We start from the raw sequence: 6766 nt of genomic DNA on the forward strand, positions 1-6766 counted from the left end.
TGCCAAGTGGTCTTTTGTCCTTTTTTGTGGGCTAGAAGGAAACAGGATGTGGGTGGCTATGAATAAAGTCCATAAGAAGACGGGTGGGTCAATGAGCTAGACAGTTTTCTAGGGAGTATATGTCCTTTACCATGCTGCTTTAGGAGGCAATGGACTGCCTCGTCTTGAGAGTCAACCCTTTTCACTAGAATTCATTAGAGAAAGAACCCAGCTAAAACACCTCTAATAAAAAGAAAAGGAGAAACCAATGCCAACACCATCTGAAGAGCAGTATTTGACCAGAGTAGAGCCACTTCCTCTCACAGTCACATAGGATGAAAGTGGTACCCTGCCAGGAGCCAGCTTCCTTCACCTCATTAAAAGGTTTACATATAGAGCCTCACCTCACAAGAGAGGCTCAGAGATTGCTGGAGGAGAAGACCAAGGAACTCTGGTGTCAGGCAAGAGTGGGTACTGGGGCTAAATTAAATAAAGATTATTTCACTTTAACCCACCCTGCTGGCTCCCAGGATAATGTCTAACATCCCTCCTGACCCATTTCACTAGGTAGCAGACACTCATGGTAGAAAACTGTCCCCACTGAGAACATCCTAGATGACTTCTGAAGTGCCCTGCAGTGGAGCTGGTATTTTAGCATCCTTCAGGAATCTAATGAGGATCAGGGAGGTGATGAGACAGGGCCAGCCAGAATCCCCAGATCACAGTGGCAAAATACTCTGGCTCTCCTGAGTCTGTAACTCAGAAGAGCTTCTGAAGTGTTCAGTCTCTTGGGGTAATTTTATAGTTTCGGAGCTTGTTTCTAACATACACTCTGAGCACCCCCTGTTGGACTAGTCTGAAACTGAAATATCCATTTCCTATAGCAGTGCTCCTGGTCTTTCCACATGCCTAACTTTGGAGGGATGCTTAGAGAAGCAAGCCCAAACCTTAGGACCATGGGCTCTATCACTTTTTAGTTGTGCGATGTTGACAAGTCTCTTAACTTTTCCTAAGCCAGAAGGGTCTATATAGCAAGTTCGAGGGCACTCAGAGCTACATAGTAAGACCTTAGCTACAAAAAAAAGTGGAGGGAGGGGAATTCTGCTACAAAGGTGGATGAGCCTGTAGGACATTATGCTAAGTGAGATAAACCTGTCATAGGAAGACAGATGCCATATAAAGCATCTATAATTTTCTAATTTATAGAAGCAGAGAGCACAATGGTAGTCGCTTGGGGTGAGGGATTGACTATAGGAGAGAATAGTTGTTATACAATGGGTATGAAGTTTCAATTATGTAAGATGAAAAAAACTGGATAAATCTGCTGTAAACAGTCCCTACCACTACTAACCCTATACTGTTCCCTGGATAATTAAGATAGTGTATCTCGAGTTACATGTTTGTGCCTTCTCTGCACACAGACTCGATAAACGAAAGGTGGGTGAGGAACCTGTCAGAGACAATGGATGCTTACGGCCTTCATTGTGGCAGTGGCTTCATGGGGGCATTCAGATTCAAACAACTGCCTACATCACATGTGTGCAGTCTTTTATCAGCCATGTTTCATTACAGCTACTTTTAAAGTACTGATATTCTGGTAGAGAACAGCTGGCCCAGAGTGAAGGAAGCCAACTTTACCGCCTGCCAGTTTACTTAATGTAAATATTCCCACTATGACTAATGTCTTGTGATGTTGAACTCAGAGCTGGAATACATGCACACACATTCTCTATACAAGCCAGTTCCAACATACCTGTAAGACATTTTGGGGGGATTTTTTTTTTTTTCGAGGCAGGGTTTCTCTGTATAGCTTTGCGCCTTTTCCTGGAACTCACTTGGGATTTTAAAGTACACAATAAATTGTTGAATGTACATGGGCTTTCTCAAGGCAATAACAGTGATGTGGTGGGGGGCCCATTCTTGTAAGATACACACTGAAACGTCCTGGTGCCATTCTGAGGTTGGCAAATTATTTTTCAGTGGTTTACCAAATGGAAGTTGTGTGTGTGTGTGTGTGTGTGTGTGTGTGTGTGTGTGTGTGTGTGACAGAGACAGAGACAGACACACACACACAGAGAGAGAGAGAGAGAGAGAGAGAGAGAGAGAGAGAGAGAGAGAGAGAGAGAGAGAATGTATCAAAAGGTTAATGAAGCTGAGCTCCATGGCTCATGCCTGTAATATTAGCACTCTGAAGGGTGAGCAAAAAGGATACATAGAAAGTTCAAGGCCAACCTGGACCTCATAGCAAGAACTTCTATTGGAGAGAGGATTTAATTATTTTAGTATTGAGAGTTTAATTATTTAGTGTTGAGGATGAGGGATGCATTTGTATTCATTGATGAAAACTATCTATTTAACTTTACTCAGTTTTTATAAAATTAATCTGTTGCTCAGAAAACATTCCATATTAAAATCCGGGCTTGCAGCTTCTACTGGAAGAGAAGCCTAGCTAAAAGTGGTGGTGCACACCACTAGTCCAGGCACTCACACAAGGAAAGAGGATCCCAACAATTTCAGGCTAGCCTGGGCTACACAGCAAGACCTAGGAGAGGAGAGGTGGAGGGGAGAAGCAAGGGAGGGATAGAAGGAAGGGGATAGGAGGGGCAGGCTGAGACTAAAGTCTCAGCATATTGGGCTACTATTCCCACATGACAGCATTTAGCTAAACTGAGCAAACCACTGGGCTTCCCAGTTGGGTCTTGCCTATCCACCTTTATTCATGTTGACTTCCTGACTCCTTCAGGCATTTGCAACTCTGATTTCTGGTTCAGAAAATGGTCAATGAACTATGGTGGAGAACATCCCTTAGCAACAATAATCCTAGATGGAACACCATCACTATGGTGGCTTCCAAGCATTGAAGGAAAATAAGAGCCAGCCCTGCTTCCCTGGTATTCCTACTGCAGCTCCTTCCTCAGTCACCCTTCCTGTACACAGACGAATGTCTAGAGAAAAAGGGTTTTTTTTTAATCTTCTCAAACACAGTTTATCAGCTCCCTCTGCTGACCCAAGCTGAGGGACACACCCACTTGAACTGCTTGTGAATTCTGAAAAAGCAACATTACACTTCTGGGAATAGGAAAGAGTGGAAGAGTGTGGTGGTTGGAATTATTTTCTCTCTTTTTGACAGCTCTTAAGATGCCCAGTAAAAGACTGGGTGGGGCACCAAAGTACCCTCCACTAAGAAGGCTGCGGGTCTGGCTCCCTCTGAAGGCAACAAGGACAGTTTACCAGTGCTTTGCATGTGCCAGCTAGCCTAGGCTACCTGGTAAATTCCAGACCTGGTCAATTTCTATCCCTGGGAAGGGGTGGGTGGGCGAGGTGGCTTGTACTAGAGGACTGCAGGACATGAGTAAGGATGTTGACTGAGGAATGCCACCCAAGGCTGTCTTCCAGCTTTCAAACGAACTTACACATGTGAACACACATGGAGAACATAAAACGTGCTAAGTGTAGAGGCACAGGCCTGTAATCCCAACCATTTAGGAGGCTGAAGCCAGAGGCCAGAATGAGTAACACAGTGAGACTACATCTCTAAATATTTTTTAAAGGGCTAGTTATGCATCTTAGTGGCAGAGCTCCCATCTAGCATGTGTGAGGCCCTGGGTTCAGTCTCCAGGACTACAAGAACGAAAGAGCTTGTCCAGTGGTGAAGGCCTCCTATGAGAACATGCCTCCCACAAAGGATTTCCTTCATCCTTCTCCAGAAAGGTCTCAGTTCCTAGTTGGCATATATGAAATGCCCAGGATGTTTTACAATTCCCAACAATCTTTAGCCATGCACAAACAGTAACTGTGGTAGTTTGAATAAAAATGGCAAGCAGGGTGGTGGTGGTGCAAACCTTGAATCCCAGCACTCAAGAGGCAGAGGCAGGTGGATCTCTGTGAGTTCTAGGTAAGCCTGGTTTACAGAAAGAGAATTCCAGGGCAGCCAAGGCTACACGCATGGAGAGACCCTGTCTCAAACAACCAAAAAAAATGGCCCCCATAGGCTCATATGTTTGAATACTTAGTCATTAGGGAGCAGCACTACTTGAGAAGGATTAGAAGGTATGGCCTTGTTGGAGAAAGTTTGTCACTGGGGGTGGGCTTCAAAAGCCAAACCCAGGCCCACTGTGACTCTCTCTTCCTGCTGCCTGTGGATCCAGATGTAGAACTCTCAGCTTCTTCTCCAGCACCATGTCTGCCTGTGTGCCACCATGCTCCCCACCATGACAATAATGGACTCACTCTCTGAAACTGTAAGCAAGCTCCAATTAAATGTTTTCTTTTATAAGAGTTGCCTTGGTCATGGTGTCTCTTCACAGCAATAGATCAGTGAACAAGACAGTAGCCTTGTATTATGATTATCCACTGCCTTATGCCAGGCTGCCGGAAGAAAAGTAAGACTTATAAAAGACTGGTCCTTTAGGAAGAAACACACTGAAAGCACCCTGGATCAAGATGAGCAGGAAACTGTCCCAACAAATATATTTTGGATTAAAAAAAAAAAAAAAAAACCAAAGAAAGTATTTTTACCTAAACCCATTTAGCCCCACAAATCTTTAAACAGGGAAAAGAGAGTTTGACAGCATTGTACCCGGTGCATACTGACTTTAGAGAGCTTCCACATTATCATTTTCATGTCAGGGTCTCTCCATCCAGCTTAAAACCTTTTGCTTTGTCTCCAGATGTTACTGTTCTTGTAACCAAACTCAACGGCTCACACCTAGATGAGTTCAAAGCCCAAACAAGGGAGACCAAAAAATAAAAGAATGGGAAGACTTCATTAGCTACAGCATGTAAGGAGAACATGGAAATTACTTCAAAGCAATGTCTTTCTCCAACAAAGAAAATGAGGATTTTATTCAAAGATTCTAGACAGATTCACATCGGAAAGTACACTAGTGGCCAGCACATTCCCAATCATGTTCAATTCAACTGTATGTTTCTGAGCATATTTAGTTAAAACCATAGTTCAACAAAGAAAAATAATGGATGGTAACACTTGGGCCATGATTAGTGTGATGATTTGAATAGTAATGCCCCCCATAGACTCTTGTGTTTGAATGCTTGGTCCATAGAGAGTGGCACTACTAGGATGTGTGGCCTTGTTGGAGTAGATGTGCCTTCGTTAGAGGAAGTGCATCACCAGGGGGTGGGCTTTGAGATCTCAGAGGCTCAAAACCAGGCCTACTGGCTCAAACTTCTTTTCCTGCTGCCTGTGAATCAAGATGTGGAACATTCAGTGCCTCTCCAGCACCATGTCTGCCTGAGTGTTGCCTTGATGATAATAGACTGAACCTCTGAAACTATAAGCCAGCCCCAATTAAATGTTTTTCCTTTATAGGAGTTGCCATGGTCATGGTGTCTCTTCACAGCAATAGAAACCCTAACTAAGACAATTAGCTTACATCATGAAGATATGAGGAATACTTTGGGTATGAATACTTTCTTTTCTCAGAGAGGATTTAGTAGCAGCCAGGACCTTACTTGGTGACTTAATAGTTTGACCCAAACGGTGTTGCCTCACTTAGATACTAATGGTTTTATTTACCCACTGAATCTCAGTTATCCCTGGGCCCATACTCACTTCCTGCTCTGAGAGGTCCATGGGGCACAATAGTAGATGGATTCCTTTGCTGCTAGTCCATTTCACTTGTATACTTTTCACTTTACCAATTTAACCAACAACCACTTCTCTTGTGTCTTTGAAAGACAGAGCAGAGCAGAGATCTGACAACTTCAGACCTTCACCTAGTGGCCTAGCAATTCAAGTGTTCTTGGTGAAGGCCATTTGTTCCTGGTTAAAAAACTCTCTTAGGATTTGTAATGCTGTGACCAAACACAATGACCAAAAAGCAAGCTGGGGAAGAAAGGGTATATTTGGCTTACACTTCCACATTAGTGTTCATTGTTCAAGGAAGACAGGACAGGAACTCAAACAGGGCAGGATCCTGGAGGCAGGAGCTGATGCAGAGGCCATGGAGGAGTGCTGCTTACTGGCTTGCTTCCCCTGGCTTGCTCAGCTTGCTTTCTTACAGAACCCAGGACCAGCCCAAGGATGGCACCACTTACCACTGTTGATCACTAACTGAGAAAATGTCTTACAGCTGGGTACCATGGAGACCTTTCCTCAACTGAGGTTCCTCCCTCTATGATGACTCTAGCTGGTGTCAAGTTGACACACACACCACCAGCCAGCACAGATGCAAATGGTGCCTCCTTCTCAACTCAAGGGAATCTACAGTTGTGTTTGCCTACTTGTTTTCACATCCCATGTTAAACCTAACTCTGTGACATACCTTTTCTAGAGAGGAGGTAGGGCAGGAGGCGATGAGTGATCCGAGAATGGTCACCAAGTAAATAGTCTTGTGCTCAGCGCTTTGTTTAATACACAGTCCTTTGATGTGGGTTTTTTCTCTTCTCCCGATTTGCTCTTCTTTGGGTTTTATGAGGCAGGGTCTTGCTATGTACCTGTGTCTGGCTTGGTACTAGTACGTAATCCAAACTGATCTCAAATGCACTGCAATCCTTTAACATCGGACAACTGAGCACAGGGATAACAGTTATGAATCACCACTCTCAGCTTCGGGATTTATTTTTTCTTATACAAATACTGTATCTCAGAGTGTTTTTCTAGTTTTCTTTGGGTCCAACGATTAGTCAAAGTTCAAACCCTGTTTGCTATTTCTGAGGTCCATTCTCCTTTCACCCTAGCTTGCTCTAAAGTAAAAGACTCCCAAATAAACTCAGTTAAAATGGAAGAGCTACAGATTTGGAAATACACAATGAGCCAGGAAACCCC

Source organism: Peromyscus eremicus, chromosome 15 (genome assembly GCF_949786415.1).
Source record: "Peromyscus eremicus chromosome 15, PerEre_H2_v1, whole genome shotgun sequence".
NCBI lineage: Eukaryota > Metazoa > Chordata > Mammalia > Rodentia > Cricetidae > Peromyscus > Peromyscus eremicus.